General features: G+C 45.0%; 1 protein-coding gene across 1 annotated transcript in view; it reads left to right on the forward strand.

Moving 5' to 3' along the window:
* LOC126266958 (uncharacterized) overlaps window positions 1–23,372 on the forward strand; it is a 444,592-nt gene that overhangs the window by 375,188 nt on the left and 46,032 nt on the right. The gene's annotated exons all lie outside the window — the stretch shown is intronic.

Raw genomic sequence — 23,372 nt, forward strand, 5'->3', positions numbered from 1 at the left:
CATATCCAGTAGCTACCGACAATGTGCTTAATGGAGTTGGAGAGGTATGACTACCGAGAATCCGTGCTTCCTGTGACCGTTCAGTCGATCGTCTAAGGACACGTCAGCGTCGATCTGACTGCAACAAACAGAACCGAAACTCATGTTGCTGTGTCCCACATGACCCTGGCTCCATACCATACAAGCCTTTTTTTCTGTGGTTCGTTGTTAACGGTAATTTCTTCTAGAAGGACCCTCTGGTTACTGTTATTGCCTCATTGTTGTGCCATCTCGTCACCACTTGTTCCGCAGTCGTTGCAAGGTAGGCAACTGTCTGTGCATTTCTTGGTGTGATGCTAATATGTCTGTCGTACCAATGGTTCGACCTCTCCCGAAGTCGCATTCGGGAGGACGACGGTTCAATCCCGTCTCCATCCATCCTGATTTAGGCTTTCCGTGATTTCCCTAAATCGTTTCAGGCAAATGCCGGGATGGTTCCTTTGAAAGGGCACGGCCGATTTCCCTCCCAATCCTTCCCCAACCTGAGCTTTCGCTCCGTCTCTAATGACCTCGTTGTCGACGGGGCGTTAAACACTAACCACCACCACCACCACATCTCCCGAAGTCCTAAAGATGGTGATAAGCTGCACATGCACGTCTTTGGGCATGCTGCGCAATGATGTCAACCTGAAAAGGTCCAGTAACGTAAGACACACCCACTTTTCATCTGCATGAATAGGTTTTTTCTGTATTGTAAATAAGCTCGTTTAAATATGAAACTACAATCAACATATCGCACAGACGTGCGTGAACTGTGAATTTTGGTAGCAGTTGGTCATGGTGTTAATGGTGCATCGGTTTCAGTTATGTTAGTGAATTGTCTTTCTGTCATTAGAGCGCGACTAAGCGTCTGGGAAGCAGGCTGCTCTGCAACACATGCCGCCCCCCCCCCCCCCCCCCCTCCGTCAACAGCGGGTACTACCGTGCCCGTTTGAGCAGTGCGCTTGCGAAAGAAAGACTGCGCGCGGCAAACAGCACACTAAGTTTGTGCAACAACGTGGACTGTGCCATATAAAAATATTCCGCGTTGTTAGTAGCTCCTTTCCTCTGATCTGTAGTTAGTGAGAGTAAGGGGAGGAAGCGATATTTTTGATTGAATGTATACGTGGCACGAAAATACCGGAAAATCGAAATGAAAATCAGCTCCGCCAGTAAAATTACTTTATACATTACGTAGCTGGTTGTTTCAACACATTCGTTCGTTAATAATTATTGTTCATACACTCCTGGAAATGGAAAAAAGAACACATTGACACCGGTGCGCCAGACCCACCATACTTGCTCCGGACACTGCGATAGGGCTGTACAAGCAATGATCACACGCACGGCACAGCGGACACACCAGGAACCGCGGTGTTGGCCGTCGAATGGCGCTAGCTGCGCAGCATTTGTGCACCGCCGCCGTCAGTGTCAGCCAGTTTGCCGTAGCATACGGAGCTCCATCGCAGTCTTTAACACTGGTAGCATGCCGCGACAGCGTGGACGTGAACCGTATGTGCAGTTGACGGACTTTGAGCGAGGGCGTATAGTGGGCATGCGGGAGGCCGGGTGGACGTACCGCCGAATTGCTCAACACGTGGGGCGTGAGGTCTCCACAATACATCGATGTTGTCGCCAGTGGTCGGCGGAAGGTGCACGTGCCCGTCGACCTGGGACTGGACCGCAGCGACGCACGGGTGCACGCCAAGACCGTAGGATCATACGCAGTGCCGTAGGGGACCACACCGCCACTTCCCAGCAAATTAGGGACACTGTTGCTCCTTGGGTATCGGCGAGGACCATTCGCAACCGTCTCCATGAAGTTGGGCTACGGTCCCGCACTCCGTTAGGCCGTCTTCCGCTTACGCCCCAACATCGTGCAGCCCGCCTCCAGTAGTGTCTAGACAGGGGTGAATGGAGGGACGAATGGAGACGTGTCGTCTTCAGCGATGAGAGTCGCTTCTGCCTTGGTGCCAATGATGGTCGTATGCGTGTTTGGCGCCGTGCAGGTGAGTGCCACAATCAGGACTGCATACGACCGAGGCACACAGGGCCAACACCCGGCATCATCGTGTGGGGAGCGATCTCCTACAATGGCCGTACACCTCTGGTGATCGTCGAGTGGACACTGAATAGTGCACGGTACATCCAAACCGTCTTCCAACCCATCGTTCTACCATTCCTAGACCGGCAAGGGAACTTGCTGTTCCAACAGGACAATGCACGTCCACATGTATCCTGCGCCACCTAACGTGCTCTAGAAGGTGTAAGTCAACTACCCTGGCCAGCAAAATCTCCGGATCTGTCCCCCATTGAGCATGTTTGGGACTGGATGAAGCGTCGTCTCACGCGGTCTGCACGTCCAGCACGAACGCTGGTCCAACTGAGGCGTCAGGTGGAAATGGCATGACAAGCCGTTCCACAGGACTACATCGAGCATCTCTACGATCGTCTCCATGGGAGAATAGCAGCCTGCATTGCTGCGAAAGGTGGATATACACTGTACTAGTGCCGACATTGTGCATGCTCTGTTGCCTGTGTCTATGTGCCTGTGGTTCTGTCAGTGTGATCATGTGATGTATCTGACCCCAGGAATGTGTCAATAAAGTTTCCCTTTCCTGGGACAATGAATTCACGGTGTTCTTATTTCAATTTCCAGGAGTGTATTTTCCATGTTAGTAGGGCCATGTTCTCGCTCAAGGATTTCAGAAATTAACCTTCACCTTGTTAGCTTTTCTTTACTCTTATTTCACCAGAAACAGAAATCAGCTGTTTGTACAGGTGCTAAGTTTGTGACAAATTACAGTACAGTGAACTAGTACAGAAGAACATTTCTCTCGATCTTGTGATAATCTCCTACAATGTTCACTTCATCTGTCTGACAAGGGGAACGTATCCAGTAATTATTAAGAATTTTGCATCCAGTTAGACTCGTGATTATACACCAGGGAATTTGTCATCAGCCCTCTCAACCGCTGACACTCTGCCTGCGTTGTGCGTGCTCTTTCGTACACCCTTACGCATTCCGGACATTTAATTCGCATCTTCTCCGAGACAATGTGTGACAGTTCGGATGTAGACACTTATCTTCTTTTAGTTGCCTTTTGCATTGTGCTTTATGTTGACCTATTATAACTCAGTACTTACTTGCAGCTCAGCAGAGCGTTTTGCTTGATTTTTCTACGATCGTAGGCTTTGCTTCAACGTAGTTGGTTAGAAATATTATTGGAATGACATTTTTATACAAAAATAAATAGTTAAGCCAATGAACGACATTTAATGATAACTGTTGAAACTAGAAAAAAATGATTCTGCTGTGAACCACGCATTCTATAGCTTGCAACGTACGAAATATACTATTATTTTCCATTGAGCGCTACCACATGGCTGACCAATTTTCGTTTCGAAAAGCCCTATATATGGATTGCGCTGTGAAATAAGGCGCGTCTGTAATTTTGTTAGCGACATTTGATGTACATATCACGCGGTTAGCACCATACCGTATAATTCGTATATTCGATCATCAAAACAAATTGGTGTAAGTAAGCACCCCGGACCTAAAATTACACCACCAGAAGACGCCATGCCACTACCGTGTAACACTGTCTCTAGCCTTCATAACGGACATAGTTCGGTGCGGACGAGAGCCCACAAGTTTCTTCAAACATGCCACAACCAGGTAAAGCTTCTCATTGGTGATTAGATCCCGTAGAGTTACCAACTTGTGGGGTATTGGAAAGTTTTCATCCGGAGTTCCAAATTGTTCCAGACATATTCCATTTCCATGATACTGAGACTGGGTGATTTAATGGGCCATTGGAGGTGCAACAGGGTGCCGCAGAGTCCATCAAGCCAGGAAGTACGCGTGCAGCCCTATGACTGCGGCTATTGTCTCTTGCGATGCCGGTCCATAGCATTCTCATCACGAAGATGTAGAAAAAAGGTAACACTTTAACACCGGGAACGTTCCTTGTTGTTTGTTAGCGTAGCCTCAATTGGGATTGTTCCATCTTGTCCGTCTTTATAGCTGTTGACTATCTACCCGAACGTGGCTCAACAGCGATAGTTTCTTTTCGTTCCGAAAGCGTTTTAACCAGTTGCCTAATTCAGTTCCACTCACTCGCACCAACCCCATTGACTTCTCCGACGCCAATTTTTGCAGTTAGCAACAAAAAAGTACGCACATATTTAATGGATGTGTGTGTTTCCAACGATTGTTTGGGAATCGCGTAATCAGACAATAATGGGGATTTTCGCCTATTTATACATTTGTTAATGTTAGTGGTCCACTGCCAACACATGCACCAGACGTCGATCCCATACAGCTCTTTCTGTATTTCACTACAACTTTCTTGTCATTTCTCTACATTCAATAGAATCATTCACCACAGCTTCATGGAGCTTTCGACGTTATCCTCTAGGTCATTTATACAGGGTGTTCATTTTAAATGAAGAAAGTAAAAAATCTCGATAACTGCCCACTGGATCAAAAAAAGTTATAATTCCAATTTGCTTGTCTCGGAGGTGGACATACAACGATAGTACACTGTACCCGCCTCCCCACCCCGTCCGTGGGAGGGGGGGGGGCAACTTTGAAATCTTCACGGGGAATCCCCGTTTTTTATTTCAGATTACGATTTTACGGCAGCATCTACATGCCTTTTGTCTCAAGCATTTTCTTCGTTTCGCCACAGACGGCGTTGTAATTTGAGGAACGGAAATGGGTACACAATAGTAATTTACGACATGCTTCTCCATGGCCCTTACCTCCGTGCTGCGTGGATGGGACGACAGGCTAGTATTTCATAATTTCTAATTGGAAACCCCATTCGCAACGTTGTATTCCTCAGACATATCGAACAGGGGACTACTCGACGCCTCACTGTGGCCCTGCTTCGAAGCGAACGCTACTCTACTTTCTCAATTACACTCCGTGTTCAAACGTAGTACCGCCAGCTTCAATATACTTAATGATCCCCTTATCAAGTGAACTTACCCAGGACAAAAGCATACCTACGGCAATGTCAGTACAGTTGTTCCTGATGCGGTCGACATGTCTTCACGGCCTACTGGCATCTGCTGGTACACCTTCATCTTTTAAATATCCCACAGAAAGAAATACTTTTCCGATCCACCGATCAGTGTGAACACGGTCTAATATCTTCCGAGCTTTAGTTGCGTAACGCTCTGAACAACAGTCACGCTGAAACCAGATTAGTTGTCGAACGCCCAGGATAACACCCTGCAGTAGTACCGGTAGTTCCTGTTCCAAAAACATTCGATATTTGCGTCCATTCAACGTGCCGTCGATAAAATACGGCCCAATGATTTTGTTTCCCATGATGCCACACCATACGTTAACCGACAAGGGCGTTGGTGGTCAACATGCCGTAACCAGTGAGGATTGTCTACACTCCACTAATGCATGTTATTCCATGGTTTGTAAATGTAGACTCCCCAGAAAATACACTGTGTGATCAAAAGTATCCGGACACCCCCAAAAATCATACGTTTTTCAGATTAGGTGCATTGTGTTGCCGCCTACTGCCAGGTACTCCGTATCAGCGACCTCAGTAGTCATTAGACATCGTGAGAAAGCAGAATGCGGCGCTCTGTGGAACTCACGAACTTCCTAGGTGATCAGGTGATTGGGAGTCACTTGTGTCATACGCCTGTACGCGAGATTTCCACACACCTAAACATCCCTAGGTCCACTGTTTCCCATGTCTAGTGCCGTGGAAACGTGAAGGGGCACGTACTTCAGAAAACCGTTCAGGCCGACCCCGTCTGTTGACTGACAGAGACCGCCGACACTTGAAGAGGGTCGTAATGTGCAATAGACAGACATCTATCCACACAATCACACCCGGATCCCAAACTGCACCACGATCCACTGCAAGTACTACGACATTTAGGCGAGAGGTGAGAAAACTTGCATTTTATGGTTGAGCGGCTGCTCATAAGCCACATATCACTCCAGTAAATGCCAAACGACGCCTCGCTTGGTGCAAGGAGCGTAAAAATTGGACGATTGAACAGTGGAAAAACGTTGTGTGGAGTGACGAATCACAATACACAACGAGGCGATCCGATGACAGGGTGTGGGTATGGCGAATGCGCGGTGAACGTCCTTGGCCAGGGTGTGTAGAGTGAAAAATAACATTCGGAGGCAGTGGTGTTCTGGTGTGGTCGTGTTTTTCATGGAGGAGTCTTGCAGCCCTTGTTGTTTTGCGTGGCACTATCGCAGCACAGGCCCACATTGATTTTTTAACACCTTCTTGCTTCCCAATTGCATCTTTCAACATGATCGAGCATCTGTTCATAATGCAAGGCCTGTGGCGGAGTGGTTACACGATAGTAACATCCCTGTAATGGACTGGCCTGCACAGAGTCCTGACCTGAATCCTATAGAACACCTTTGAGATGTTTTGGATCACCGACTTCGTACCAGGCCTCACCGACCGACTTCGATACCTCTCCTCAGTGCATCACTCCGTGAAGAATGGACTGCCATTACCCAAGAAACCGTCCAGCGCCTGGTTGAACGCATGACTGCGAGATTGGAATCTATCATCAAGGCTAAGGGTGGGCCAACACCATATTGAATTCCAGCATTACCGATGGAGGGCGCCATGAAATTATAAGTCATTTTCAGCCATGTGTCCGGATACTTTTCATCACATAGTGTAGTACCATGGCGAAGAATGTGGGGGTCGTTTGGACTTGTTGACGTACCCGTTCACCAAATTCTTCCTGGTTATGAAAATCGGCGCCATGAAATTCTTGATACGGTGACACGTGGTACGGATGATACGATGATGCAGTAATGTTATAATACTAACTAAAAACGCACCGAGGTCGCAGTGTAATTTCTGGGCGCTTGTCCGTCTGTTGTGGTGCACTGCCACTACTACAGTTGTTTCATCAGCTTCTCCTGTAAGACGTTTGCTTAGCATAGTTTTTTCATTAGCTTCTCCTGTAACACGTTTGCCTCGTTTTCTTTTGTCGGTCTATAAGCTACCATCTGACATAAAGGCGTTTACAGCCTTGTGAAAGAACGATCGAGAGCGAGCTTAAAACGCTCGGCATGGGAGGCAACAGCAGCTTCAACATCTCTCCTGCAGGCTCCGTAAATCAGGACCATTTCATTTTTTTTTCCTTCTGTGGCTGTAACATGCATCATCCACTTACACGTCTGTACTCCAAATGATAGGTGGCTGTGCAGGTAAAAACACTACGCAAGTATTGTAATGTTCGGAGGAGCTATCTGTTCTACGTGTGCACGATAAGTGTACTGCCTGTTATTATGAAACATCGTAGTTCGTTACACGGCCACGGTGGCGCTTCGATTAGTTACCATTTCGATATGTGAGAGGAATACAACGCTTTGAACGGGTTTTCCAATTAGAAGTTATGAAATACCGGTCTGTTCTGCCCTCACAACATGGAAGTGAAGTCCCACGTGTCATTGGATATTCAAGGACCATTGAGTAGCAGTCGTAAATTACGACTGTGTACCCATTTCTATTCATCCGAATGCAGTGCCATCTGCGGTGAAACGAAGAGAACGCTTCAGACAAAACGTATGTAGATTTTTGCCGTAGAACCACAATTTCCAAACGGGTGTTCCTCTTGAAGATTTCAAAGTTGCTTCCTGCCACCCACGCACGGGACTGGGTGGCAGGTCGAGTTCGGTATCACTGGATGTCACCCTCCGAGACAAACAAATTGGAACCCTAACATTTTTTGATCCCATGGGTAGTTTTCGAAATATTTCAATGTCTTCAGTTAAAAAGAACATCCTGTACACATTTGAATAGTAATGGTTCTATAATACTACCCTGAGGTACGCTGAAGTTATTTCTACGTTTGAAGATTTATCTCATTTAAGTGTGATACACTGTGTTCTGTTATAGTATGTCGATAATTTCTACCTTTGGACCGTCTAATTACAAATGAATGAAACACAATTTTCGTGCCATACGCGTTTCGTCTTTATTCATTGCAAGGCATCTTCAGTGGCAGGTTTCGTGGATGTTGTCCTACATGTGTTATTGTTCCGTTTTTGGGGCTGTTCTTCTTCTTATAATGGCTATCTGACATTTTATTTTACAGACTTCACAGCACTAGGAACTGAACACCTGTTTTGATGTTAACAAGTATTCAAAAGGCTCTGAGCACTATGGGACTTAACTTCTCAGGTCATCAGTCCCCTAGAACTTAGAACTACTTAAAACTAACTAACCTAAGGACATCACACACATTCATGTCCGAGGCAGGATTCGAACCTGCGACTGTAACGGTCGCGCGGCTCCAGACTGTAGCGCCTAGAACCGCTCGGCCACTCTGGCCGTGTAACAAGTGTTCAGTTCCTGGTGCTGTGAAATCTGAAAAACAAAATTTCAGGTGGTAATTGTAAGAACAACAGTGCTAAAAACTGAACAGAAGCAAAACATGTAGAACAACATCCACGAAGCCTGCTACTGAAGATACCTTGCAAAGAACAAATGCGAAACGCGTACGGCACGAAAATTTTGCTTCTTTCAGTTGTAATTATACGATACAAAGATAAAAATTAACAACATTTCGAAATATTTTTGCCAACTGAGTACGAAAGGACTATTAAAGCAGAAGATCCTGTTTTCTGTTTGCTTGGAACGCCTCAGTCTAATCATTACATTTGTCCATTGCTCGTATTTTATTAATCAGACGACGGTGTATATTTGTATCGACCGCCTACTGGCAGTCACGGAACGCGGCATCAACCTGGCCCCGCTACGTACTACCTTCTACGTCTCGCGAACGAACAGAGATAGATGCGTAACACATGCACTGAAGAGACAAAGAAATTGGTACACCTGCCTGATATCGTGTAGGGTCCCTGCGAGCAAACAGACGTGCCGCAACACGACACGGCATGGACTCGACTAATGTCTAAAGTAGTGCTGGAGGGAATTGACACCACGTATCCTGCAGAGCTGTCCATAAATCCATAAGAGTACGAGGGGGTGGAGATTTCTTCTGAACAACACGTTCCAAGGCATCCCAGATATACTCAGTAATGTTCATGTCTGGGGAGTTTGGAGGCCAGCGGAGCTCTGAAGAGTGTTCCTGGAGCCACTCTGTAACAATTAAGGACGTGTGTGGTGTCGCATTATCCTGCTGGAATTTCCCAAGTCTGTCGGAATGCACGATGGACATGAATGGATGCAAGTTATCAGACAGGATGCTGACATACTTGTCACCTGTCACTTAGCAGGAGTCCCGTATCACTACAGCTGCGCTCTCCCCACACCATTAAAGAGCCTCCACTAGCTCTTGAATAGTTCCCTGCTGATATGCACGGTCAACGGATTTATGAGGTTGTCTCCATACCCGCACACGTCCATCTGCTCATTACAATTTGAAACGAGACTCGTCCGACCAGGCTACATGTTTCCAGTCATCAACAAACCAATGTCGGTGTTGACGGGGCCAGGCGAGGCGTTCTTTTCAGTCATCGTTGGTCCCGTTCTTGAAAAATGGTTCAAATGGCTCTGAGCACTATGGGACTTAACATCTATGGTCATCAGTCCCCTAGAACTTAGAACTACTTAAACCTAACTAACCTAAGGACATCACACAACACCCAGCCATCACGAGGCATTGAAAATCCCTGACCCCGCCGGGAATCGAACCCGAGAACCCGGGCGTGGGAAGCGAGAACGCTACCGCACGACCACGAGATGTGGGCCCCGTTCTTGCAGGATCTTTTCACGGCCGCAGCAATGTCGGAGATTTGATGTTTTTCCGGATTCCTGATACTCCCGGTACACTCGTGGAAATAGTCGTACGGGAAATGCCGCAATTCATAGCTACCCCGAAGATGCTCTATCCCATCGCTCGTGCACCGACTGTAATACTACATTCAAACTGATTTAAATCTTGATAACCAGTCATTATAGCAGCAGTAATCGATCTAACAACTGCACCAGACACTTGTTGTCTCATTTAGGCGTTGCCGACCGCATTGCCGTATTCTACCTGTTTACATATCTCTGTATTTGAATACGCATGCCTACAACAGTTTCTTTGGCGCTTCAGCTTAAGATCCGTCTCAAATCCGAGCCGACCGTGTGATCTCTCTCTGATAACCTCATCCTCGACGGTACATTAAACGCTTAAAAAATACTCACACACGTGTGAACTCATCCTCTGCGGCGAAGAGGAAGGCGGAAGGCGTCGGCGTGCAAACTTCCTGGCCACGGGCGCTGTGTCACCGACCCGCGGGTACCGCCCAAGCAGCGAAGACTTGCAGGTATTCGCCCTTAGATCTGAACACTTGACAGCTGCGCTGTTCGTCCATAAGATGTAGAAAACAGTAATTATCGGCGCCCATGCTCATGTGTTCCATGACTTCCGGATTGCCGTCGATACAGCAGAGCCTATACAGCGTTCCCTAATGCACAAAATATGAGCGTTCAGAATACCAAACGGGCTTTATGACTGGATTGTGGGGTTCCTAGCAAATAGAGCACAGCATATCACACTTAATGTACACAAGTCTTCAGATTTAAAAGTACACTACTGGCCATTAAAATTGCAACACCCCGAAGATGACGTGTTACAGACGCGAAATTTAACCTACGGGAAGAAGATGCTGTGATATGCAAATGATTAGCTTTTCAGAGCATTCACACAAGGTTGGCGCCGCTGGCGACAACTACAACGTGCTGACATGAGGAAAGCTTCTAACCGATTTCTCATACACAAACAGCAGTTGACCAGTCAGTGTTGCCTGGTGAAACGTTGTTGTGATTCCTTGTGTGAGGAGGAGAAATGCGTACCATAACGTTTCCGACTTTGATAAAGGTCGGATTGTACCCTATCGCGATTGCGACATTGCTGCTCGCGTTGGTCGAGATTCAATGACTGTTAGCAGAATATGGAATAGGTGGGTTCAGGAGGGTAGTACGGAACACCGTGCTGGATCCCAACGGCCTCGTATCAATAGCAGTCGAGATGACAGGCATCTTATCCGCATGGCTGTAACGAATCGTGCACCGACGTCTCGATCCCTGAGTCAACAGATGGGGACGTTTGCAAGACAACAACCATGTGGACGAACAGTTCGACGACGTTTGCTGCAGCATGGACTATCCGCTCGGACACCATGGCTGCGGTTACCCTTGACGCTGCATCACAGACAGGAGCGCCTGCGATGGTGTACTCGACGACGAACCTGGGTGCACGAATGGCAAAACGTCATTTTTTTCGGCTGAATCCAGGTTCTGTTTATAGCATCATGGTGGTCGCATCCGTGTTTGACGACATCGCGGTGAACGCAAATTGGAAGCGTGTATTCGTCATCACCATACTGGCGTATAACCCGGTGTGATGGTATGGGGTGCCCTTGGTTACACGTCTCGGTCACCTCTTGTTCGCATTGACGACACTTTGAACAGTGGACGTTACATTTCAGATGTGTTATTACCCGTGGCTTTACCCTTCATTCGACTCCTACGAAACCCTTCATTTGCAGGATAATGCACAACCGCATGTTGCAGGTCCTTAACGGCCCTTTCTGGATACAAAAAATGTTCGACTGCCGCCCTGGCCAGTACATTCTCCAGATCTCTCACCAATTGAAAACGTCTGGTCAATGGTGGCCGAACAACTGGCTCGTCACAATACGCCAGTCACTACTCTTGATAAATTGTGGCATCGTGTTGAAGCTGCATGGGCAGCTGTACCTGTACACGCCATCCAAGCTCTCTTTGACTCAACGCACAGGCATATCAAGGCCGTTATTAAGGCCAGAGGTGGTTCTTCTGGGTACTGATTTCTTAGGATCTATGCACCCAAATTGCGTGAAAATGTAATCACATGTCAGTTCTAGTAGAATATATTTGTCCAATGAATACCCGTTTATCATCTGCATTTCTTCTTGGTGTAGCAATTTTAATGGCCAGTAGTGTAACTTCAGACGTACATCAAGGCTGTTATAGGACAACTGCAATTCACAAAGTACAGAGCCTAACCAAAAAAGTTAGGCACTCAGAACATATGATCGGATGTCAGCACGTATACACGCCGTTTGCAGGTATGTAAATGATTAGAGCTGCACTTCTCTGTGACAGGTAGTGCACGATTAATAACAAGAGCCCTGAAATACGGGTTGCCAAGACCTATCCGGCGTGTGTTACATGTACCACAGTTGCGTTGTACGCTCAGCGCACTTGAGGCCGTTTTCCACTCTTCAGTACTTTTAGTCTCTTCAGCCATGTCAAATGCGTCATCAGATTCAATTAGGTCAGCCGTCACCAGCTTAATAATTTTCTGCTATAGTAATTTCTGTTTCCGAAATTTTACTGCTAAAGGTAGGAAAGGTGATACCGTAGTGCTGCCATGTGAAGCACTGTTGTCATTATCATCATCAGCAGCATCATCCTTCACACTATGCATTGTATTAACTACAGATATCACCATTAAAATTGCAGTTCAGTTAAGACGGTACGTCATAAACGTCCCATTGGTGTCAAGTGGACTACATGCTTGGATATGTAAGCGACTCACTTTTCAGTGCGAGTGCTTCAAATCTCTCACCCATTGAAACCATCAAATCAGGGATATCCAGGAGATTAGCTCGCCACGACTTGCCGGCAACTACGACTGATGAATTGGGTTTCTGTTTCAACATTCAGCTGACCGATGTAACATGTGTTCTGTACCTGCATGTGTAAACTATTGATATGTTCTTGTGTTTCATCTTAATATCCATACCAGTACAAGACCTTACGTTTTTTCGTTTCTGTTATCAATGCTAAAATCCTGATTTTGATGTGTTTCATTAAGATGTTTGCTAGTATGTATGAAACTGAGAAATCAAAACAACCTTCGATGAAAATAAAAGCAAGGGCTGTAACATTAAGACTACAATGCAAATTTCACACTGTTAAATGCAGAGGAGAGAGCGGCTAGGTGGAAAGATTACGTTTAGGGCCTTTATGAGGAGGAGAACTTGCCTGATGACGTTATAGAAGATAAATCAGGAGTCGATAGGGAAGAGAGAGAATCAGAGTTTAGAAGAGTTCTGGAAGACTTAAAATCTAAGAAGGCAGAAGGCATAGATAATATTCCATTGGAATTTCAAAAATCATTGGGGAACGTTGGAGCAAAGCGATTATTCACGTTGGCGTGCAGAATGTATGAGACTGGCGATAAACCATCTCACTTTCAGAAAAACATCGTCCACACAAATCACAAGATTTGCAAGAGTCGACAAGTGCGAAAATTATCGCACAACCAGCTTAACAGCTCATGCATCCAAGTGCTGACAAGAATAATATGCAGAAGAACGGAAAAGAGAATTGAGAATCTCTTAGACGACAATCAGTTTGGCTTTAGGGAAGGTAAATGCACCAGAGACCAGTTCTCACGTCGCAGTTGACAACGGAAGCAAGGCTGAAGAAAAATCAAGACATCTTCAAAGGATTTGTTGATTTGGAAAAAGCGTTCGACAATCTATGTACAATGGTACAAGATGTTCGAAATCCTGAGAAAAGTAGGGATAAGCTATAGAGAGAGAACGGTAATGTAGAATATGCACGATAACTATGGAGGAACAATAAGAATAGAAGACCAAGAACGAAGTGCACAGATAGGGATGTAGTCTTTCGTCCCTACTGTTTAATCTATACGTCGAAGAAGCAATGACGGAAATAAATGAAAGGTTCATTGATGGGATTAAAATTCAAGGGGAAAGAATCCCAATGATACGATTCGCTGATGAGATTGGTATCCTCAGTGAAAGTGACGAAGAATTACAAGATATGCTGAATGGAATGAACAGTCTAATGAGTACAGAACATCGATTGAGAGTAAATCGAAGAAATATAATAGTAATGAGAAGTAACAAAACTGAGAACAGCGAGAAATTTAACTTCATAATTAGTGAGCACGAAGTAGATTAAGTTACAGAATTCAGCTACCTAGATAGCAAAATAACCGAGGATGGACGGAGCAAAGAGGACATCAAAAGCACACTAGCACTGGCAAAAAGCCCATTCCTGACCAAGAGAAGTCTGTTAGTATCGCACTTAGGCATTAATTTGAGGAAGGAATTTCTCAGAATGTACCTTTGGATCACAGCGTTGTATGGTAGTGAAATAAGGACTGCGGGAAAACCGAAAAATAAGAGAATCGAAGCATTTGAGATGTGGTGCTACAGAAGACTGTCGAAAATTAGGTGGACTGATGAGGTAAAAAATGACTAGATTCTCCGCAGAATCGATGACGGAAGTAATATATGGAAAACAATGACAAGAAGAAGGGACAGGAAGACAGAACGTCTGTTAAGACATCACGGAAAACTGCAGTGATACTGTAGGGGGCTGTAGAGGGTAAAAACTGTAGAGAAAGACAGAGACTGGGATACATACAGCAAACAACTGAGGACGTAGGTTGCAAGAGCTATTCTGAATTGAGGAGGTTGGCACAGGAGAGGAATTGGTGAATAGTCGCATCAAACCACTCTGAAGACTGATGACTTCCTTTGATGATCTGTATCAGTTAATCTGTGGTATTATAGGGGCTTTGTGGGTATCCTGTCAGTTATTTTACGATGTAGATTGCAGAACACCCCTAAGCAAAAAAACTAAACATGATCAGTGTAGTGCAAAACATTGAAATGACGTATCAGGATGAGTCATCCCAATCATTGCAATTCTATTCCAAGCCGATTTCGAGCCGTTGTTGCTACAACAGGTGGCAGCTTTCTGTGCTGAATTCCACACCATGAACACTCCCAAATCACATAAAAATTTAATCATGAATGCTTCCTGCTATGCTGTACACATACAATGTTTTGTGTTTGCAGAAGAGCCAACACCGTGCTACGAGTGGAGGCCGAAATGCACGCGTTTTAGCTCACGCAGGCTGGCGTGAGGAGGGAAGAACTATACTGACGTGAGGTCTGGAACATGACAAGGAATGAGAATTCAGAAAGCGGACGTAATTAGTTTGATATTTAACTTTAATCCATTAATGATGAACGTCGCTCTTGACGGTACATGATTCACAATATTATCTGTTCAGAATACATTCTTCAAGATAGTAATTACAGTAACTGAATATGGCGCCTTGCTAGGTTGTAGCAAATGACGTAGCTGACGGCTATGCTAAACTGCCGTCTCTTCAAATGAGAGCGTATTTAGACACTGAACCATCGCTAGCCAAGTCGGCTGTACAACTGGGGCGAGTGCTAGGGGGTCTCCCTAGACTAGACCTGTCGTGTGGCGGCGCTCGGTCTGCAATCACTGATAGTGGCGACATGCGGGTCCGACGTATACTAACGGACCGCGGCCGATTTAAAGGCTACCACCTAGCAAGTGTGGTGTCTGGCGGTGACACCACATAATGAGTAAAATTGCAGTTTTAATGGTCATCACTGTGCATGCGTACTGCATCCACCCCATAGCCCTGACCTCGCTCTCCTTGGCGTTTTTCTGGTTCAGTTACTAAAGGTAAAGTACTGTGAAGTTAGACTTGAGAGAAATTTGATTTCGTATTTGAAGAGTGTGAGGCGTTTGTACAGGGGTGGAAAAAAATAATATACGAACACCACGAGAAACCCAGGCTTGAACATAAATGCAGATGCTAGCAAACCTTCAAACTGTGCTGCTGTATTTAACCAAGAACGGCACCTGTATAATGTCCTCAGTACACTGCAACGGTCAGAACAGCTTTCTGCATAATTGTGAGTGCATTATGTCAAAGCTATGGGACTTTGAACGTGGGCGTGTTGTTTGTCCTCGTATGGTGGGCGCTTCCACAAGTGTTTGGTGTATCAAAAGGCATAGAATCGAAGATTTATACAGCATACAGAAACAGCGGCATAACTTCATCCGCTAAGTCACATGGCGTACGAAAATGTGTGTTGGGTGACCGTGGCGGAGGGTCATTGTAGAGCATTGGGACGAGTGGTAAGAGAACAAAGGCTCCAGATGTCGCTGCAGAACAGACTGTCGCACTCGAGAACCCTGTTAGCACCGAGAACACGAAGGGAGCTCCAGAAGCACTGGGTTACAGTGCAAGCTGGCACTCCAAAGCCACTAACCAGCGATGCAAACGTCCGTAACAAGAAAACATGGTGAAACCAGGACTGTGGAGCAATAGAAGAATGTCATTTGGTCGGATCAGTCTTATTTCACAACGTTTCCAACTGCTGGCCGAGTTTACGTCCCAAGAATGAGGACGTGAGCAGCAACAACGTGGTATTGCATGGGCCCATTTGTTACTCTGCAAGGTCGCATTCCTGCCAAGCATAATGTGACCATTTTGGCTGATCACGTCCATCTCACAGTAGAATGTTTGTTGTATGTCAGACGCCGGGCCACATATTCACGCAGCTCTCGTCGTACAGGACTGATTTTGTGAGCACGAGACTGAATTGTCGCATCTTCCCTGGCCACACAGACACCAGATCACAGTATTATTGACCCTTTGCGATCTGCTTCTGAGAGAAGGATGCGTGGTCGCTATCCACCTCCATCATCGTTATCTGAAATTTGCACAATTTTACGGGCAGAATGGTTTAAGACTCCCTTGAAAACAATACAGGACCTGTATTTATCTATCCCGAGCCGATTGGAAATTGTTTTAAATGCCAGCGGGTTTGATATACCGTATTAGGCTTGGTAATGTGTTCTGTTTGTGGTTTTTCGGTATTTTCATGCAACCTTGTAAATGTCACCCAATTAGTCTGTGACGCGTTAACTACGAGTACTTGCCAACCGAATAAAATATTGGAAAATGCAGCAAGATTTTGACAAGATATTAATCTGGTGCAAAGATATGCAGCTAACTCTAAATGTGTGAAAGGTGAAGCTGTGTGTTTGACCAAATAAAACACTGCAGTTGTCTTTGGGCAGCTAATGAATCGCAACTGGTGTCACACGTCATAGAGATATTTAGTAGCAGCAATGCGCAGGGAGATGAAGTGGAACGAGGACAAAGTTTAACTAAACCCCATTCTTCGATTCTTCGGTGTATTATCTTGTACCCTGCATTTCTCTTTGAAAATCACATATGTAACGCTTATTGAAAGACTGCTCGCTGTCTGATACGTATAAAGGGAGTTGCTTAACATGAAGTTTCGGAGTTAATTCTCTGTCCCCGTAGCTGAATGATCAACGTGGCTGACTGCTATACGAAGGACTCGGATTCGTTTACCGGCGTTGCTAGGGACTTTTCCTTGGTGGGAGAGGACTGGTACAGGATGCACTCAGCCTCGTGATGCGAACTGAGGAGCTACTTGATCGAGAAGCGGTTACAAGGTCTGCTAACCGGACAACGGGGTGCTAACCCTACGGTCCTCCATGCCGCATCTCGATGACACCATTGACTGAGGATGACACAGCGGTCGGAAGAGTCAGATTGGTTTCCGTCTGTGGCCAGAATCGCGGTGCTTTTCAGTTTTTCCTGCGTAGTTACTTATAATAGCATGTTTGATTTGTGAGAGAGTGTCAAAGAAACGTTGAAAAATCTGCAGGTGCAAAAATCCCAGGAAAAACGCGCGTCAGATATTACGGAAACTAACACACCGTGTAATAGAATGTACACTATTTAAATACAGGTGGGCCGGCCGCGGTGGCCGAGCGGTTCTAAGCGCTACAGTCTGGAACCGCGCGACCGCTACGGTTGAAGGTTCGAATCCTGCCTCGGGCATGGATGTGTGTGCTGTCCTTAGGTTAGTTAGGTTTAAGTAGTTCTAAGTTCTAGGGGACTAATGACCTTAGAAGTTAAGTCCCATAGTGCTCAGAGCCATTTGAACCATTTGATATAGGTGGGTGTATAACCGGAATGTCTCAACTTCTTCTTACAGTGTAACTACAGCTTTATTTTTTCGTTGCTGTTGCCCAGGACTTCTCCTTATAAAGACTTTTTCAAGTTTTCAAGCAACAGTCGTCGTTAATAATTCATGTAACCTGAATGCTGTCACATTATTTAATAATATTTAGAGAGTATCGCTATAAAGAGAATTTTAAAGGAAGCTTTCCGACATATAAAGTTACTGTGATACTTTTTTTTGTCCAAATTTGAGCCTGGGATAGGCTTGAAAATGTATTCAGCTTCTAGGGCACTGATCGAATCAGCAGCCAATAAATATTACATTAACAATCTGAATTACTGCTTATACTCGTTCTACTGACAAGTGCGAATTCTCAGTAACATAGAATGAAAGTGAAACAGCTAAATTCGTTTTTCACCCGCCACCCACCATCACTGTACTTCCTTCTTCCATCGTCTCCACCATAACCGCCAAAAGAAAAAGTAATACGACTTAAACTTCCTCAGTGAAAAACATGGCAACATGCTGACCATTTACAACATGGTATGGTTTGTTTTTGCATGTGTACTATTATTTATGCTTTACCACGTTCATTTTCTCTGTCCTGGGTAGTGTAAATCATTTCTCTTTCGAGTATACTGCATCGGGCTGTGCAGTATACCTTGTGGAGTAGCGGTTGGCGTCGCTTGTTGACATGTTGCAGGTCACTAGTTCAAACACCATCACCAGTAAATATTGGTTATTTAGTATTTATCATTTCTAGAAGGCTCTCGACATTTCTTATGTTTGAACCGTTTGCATATTCTGGAATGCTCCATGTTTGTACAAATAGCAGCGCTCTTCGTCCATTAGTTCAGTTCTATTCTACGTTTACGTCAGTGACAGGAATAAACGTGTCTTCAGTCATAAGTATTTTACGAGGGCGTGCTGAAAAGTAATGCCTCCGAACTTTTTACGTGAAAACTCTCAAAGCTTCTTAAATAAAACAAACCTTAACATTTTACATTTTTATTCTTCATGTCTACATATTTATTTCTTATTGTAGTGTGTAGGTACATGGTGAAAGCTCCCAGGATATCGTAAAGTTAAAATTGATTAAAAACAAAAAAATGAAATACCGATCGACCATAAGCATTGGCAAATACATTAATTACGAATGCGCAGTAAGCCACAGATAAGCGAAGAAAAAAAACATCATTCATTTTTCCTTGTACATCAGTATTAAGTATTTTTATTGAAGTGACGTGGAACCAAGTAAGGAGGATTTTCTCATTTTTCACACGCTCTGGTGTCTTTTAAGCCTGCTGCCTGCATCTACAATTGAAATGTAAGAGAGGTAATCCGATTAGCCAAAAGTCGTACTGCAGAAAATTTGTAATAATGCAGTTGTAATATACTTTAAATTAATTTTCCTTTTCATTCATAGTATTAGTATTTTTTATTATGTCACAGTAGTCACGCTCTCCCAAAAAGAGACCAAGTTTTTTTCATATCGTCACTGCAGAATGTTTGACTTCGTTGATAGAGCCACCACCTCACCTCTGCTTACACCGCTTCAACACTGTCAAAGTCAAGTGCTCGAAGTCGTTCTTTAAGTTTTGGAAACAGACGAAAATCGGATGGGGCCAAGTCGGGACTGTATGGAGGGAGGTTCATAGGTGACAGTGCGCCCAAGTCGTCAGATTGTTGCAGATGTCGCAGCGCTCGTGTGTGGTCTGACATTGTCATGCTGAAGGAGAGACTTCTCGGAGTGTGGACAGTCTCTTCGAATGCGAAATTCTATTACAGCACGCTGTTTCTCACGCACCGACGTAGTTAGGTTAACCATCTCCTTGTTACACGCTACAACTCGGAGCCCACTGGCGCTAGAGGAATGCAAACACACTGAAGCGCCAAAAAAACTGGCATAAGTATGGCTACTGAAATACAGAGATATGTAAATAGGTAGAATATTGCGCTTCGGTCGGCTATGCCTATAAAAGACAACAAGTGTATGGCGCAGTTGTTAGATCGTTTGCTGCTGGTGCTAAGTGGCATGTTATCAAGAGTTAAGTCGGAGCACGAGCGATGGGGCACAGCATTTCTGAGATAGCGATGACGTGGGGATTATTCCGTACGACGATTTCACGAGTGTACCATTAAAATTAGGAATCCGGTAAAACATCAAATCTCCGACATCGCTGTGGCCGGAAAAAGATCCTGCAAGAACGGGACCAACGACGACTGAAGAGAATCGTTCAACGTGACACAAGTGCAACCCTTTCGCAAATTGATGCAGATTTCAATGCTGGGGCATCAACAAATGTCAGCGTGCGAAACATTCAACGAAATGTCATCGATATGGGCTTTCAGAGCCGACGGCCCGCTTCTGTATCCTTAATGACTGCATGACCCAAAGCTTTACGCCTCGCCTGGCCTCGTCAACACCGACATTGGTTTGTTGATGACTGGAAACATGTTGCCTGTTCGGAGGATTCTTGTTTCAAATTTATCGAGCAGATGGACGTGTACGAGTACGGAGACAACCTCATGAATCCATGACCCTGCATGTCAGCAGGGGACTGTTCAAGCTGGTGGAGGCTCTATAATGGTGTCGGACGTGTACAGTTTGAGTGTTATGGGACCCTGGATACGTCTAGATACGCCTCTGATAGGTGAAACGTACGTAAACATCACCTGCAGCCACTCAAGTCCATTGTGGATTTCGACGGATTTGGGCAATTCCAGTAGGACAATGCGACACTACACACGTCGAAAATTGCTACAGAGTGGCTCCAGAAACAGTCTTCTAAGATTAAACCCTTCCGCTGACCGCAGACTCCTCAGGCAAGAATATTATTGAGCATATCTGGGAGGCCTTGCAACACGCTGTTCAGAAGAGATCTCCACACCCTCGCACTCTTACGGATTTATGGATTCATGGTGTCAGTTCCCTCCAGCACTGCTTCAGACCCTACTCGAGTCCATGCCACGTCTTGTTGCGGCACTTCTGCGTGCTCACATGGCCCCTACACGACATTAAGCAGGTGTACCAGTTTCTTTGGCTCTTCAATGTATGTAGAAATGAAAAATAAAAATGGAGAATGTTAACACCATTTGTTTTATTTAAAAAGGTTTAAGAGTCGCCGCATAAAAATTCGTAAACATTACTTTTGAACACGTCCTCGTATTTCATAAACGATCCTGCTTTCGGATTTGGACTTGACTGTGGTAACAGCGTGACAATACTTATGAATGTTACTGCATTTAATTGATGATGACAATGTTTATAAGGGAGACATCGATATCCCAACTGCTTAAAGAGCTCTCTACAAGAGAGTACACGATATATTATCCTTACTACATGCTTCTGTACAACAGAAAACTATTTCCTCAATCACGATGATACGATGCCATGTCACGATGCCATAAGAAATTCTCTCATGGAAATAGCAAAAGTGAACTCTTTGATATTTTCATCTCGTAAATTTTACATTACCCGCAACTTAAAATTTGGTGAGCTTAAAAGTTTAAGATTATCTATAACATCTCTTCAGGTTCTTATCAACGTAAACATCAAAGAATTCAGAAAATTATGTATCTTTTGTTTATTTCCCCCCTAGTTTGCATTATTTCCAATGTTGTGATCACATCTTATGCAACACTGGTTAGAATGTATTGAACCGTGAATTTACTTTCAAATCTTTTCTTAAGAATTTATTTTGTTTACTAACGATTCATCAAGACCATGTCCGCCCCGGTAGCTGAGTGGTCAGCGCGACAGACTGTCAATCCAAAGGGCCTGGGTTCGATTCCTGGCTGGGTCGGAGATTTTCTCCACTCAGGGACTGGGTGTTGTGTCGTCCTAATCATCATCATTTCATCCCCATCGACGCGCAAGTAGCCGAAGTGGCATCAAATCGAAAGACCTGCACCAGGAGAACGGTCTACCCGACGGGAGGGCCTCGCCACGCGACATTTCATTTCATCAAGAACATTATCACATGTAATCACGCTATGTGAGCGTGGAAGCTGATGACAATAAATTAAATTTTTTTCAACAAATGGAAATTTTACTCCTTAAAGGCTTTAAAAAACAGATTTAAAATTATAATCAGAAAGCACCCTTAAAATATCAAGTTACAATTTTATTCAGAGGCAGAAAGAACAAATATTGAATGAGCTTTCGGGCTGAGAACCTCGCCGCTGCCTTTTGACACGGCCGTAGTCACGAGCGCTCATAACAACCTCTGAAAGACAGCACTGGTGCAAATCTGCAACGCACCAGACTAGTTAAAACTAAAAATTTAAACAACTCACAGAAGCACATAAACTATTCACTCCGTAGGAGGAATGGAAATGGTACAAAACACTAACATTAGAAAAATTAACTTGCCGCCGAAGGTGCAACTTGATTTAAAAAAAAAAAAAAAAAACTCTTATGGTGGAAGGTTGGCGGCAACTTTATATACTAAAATGACCATTTAAATAAAAACCCATGAAATGCAGTCTTACATAAAATATACAAACATGCTCTACATTACACATATACCGCCTCTCAAGAAGATAGGCAAGATAAAAACATATTTCAGGAATTCGGCCGTTACACTTCAAGGAATAAATTCGTTAACACCGAATCCGACAAACATGACAAAGGCAGTTATTAACGTACGGCAGACCGACAGACAGACACTAACTGCCTAACAAATGCGGACGAGAGACAGAAGAGCAAGCTGCGGACAAGAGACTGACCAAGAACACACGTAGAATTGAACAAGTGAATGAAACAACATATGACGAATGACTTAAACTTTTAATAACCTGCGATGTCTGGCGAAGACCTAGCGCAACACTCCCAAAACGCTCTCTCTAACCGTCCGCTCAACGGACGCAGGAAGGCGCGCCGATCTCCCGTCTCACGGCGTCGCAGCTCGCACCGGCCAAACCGATGTCGTGCGTTGACTCCTGTTACTCTCGTGTCGGCCGCGAAGCCACTAGCCCTCGCTATACGGCGCAGGCCACTGGACTGACGTGGCGACCTCACATGCGCCGACGCTCAAAACGCGCAAGTCATCTTGTGTCCCAGTGCGCAAGGGACCGATCCAACCGCCAAAAACCGTTGCCCGAGCAACTCGAGCAGACTGGTGACCCAACACTTACTAGCACTCCGGACGACAGACAGACACTGACTGACCCGGCTGATCAACTAACCAGACTCGCCGCCTAGCGATCTCTTGGCGCCCCTTAAATGCACGTGACGTGAACAGGCTACCTTTCCCCTTTCCCACCAGAGGGAGACACCAAAGCTGCGATTGCCACAGCGGCGCCATCGCTAGAAACGGAGGGCGACTGCTTCACACAACGCGCTACAGCGCGCTCTTCAAAACAGCAATTTTTTCCACGGCTCACATCTAAATTTGGCGACAGAGTATTTCCAGTTGCTTATAAGCCGGAATTTTCAAGGAAAATCCTTTTTCCTTTTTTTAACGAGAAATTTGTGCTACAGAACGTACGTGTACGTACATACGTTTCAAATAGTCACAAC

Source organism: Schistocerca gregaria, chromosome 4 (genome assembly GCF_023897955.1).
Source record: "Schistocerca gregaria isolate iqSchGreg1 chromosome 4, iqSchGreg1.2, whole genome shotgun sequence".
NCBI classification, from domain to species: Eukaryota; Metazoa; Arthropoda; class Insecta; order Orthoptera; family Acrididae; genus Schistocerca; species Schistocerca gregaria.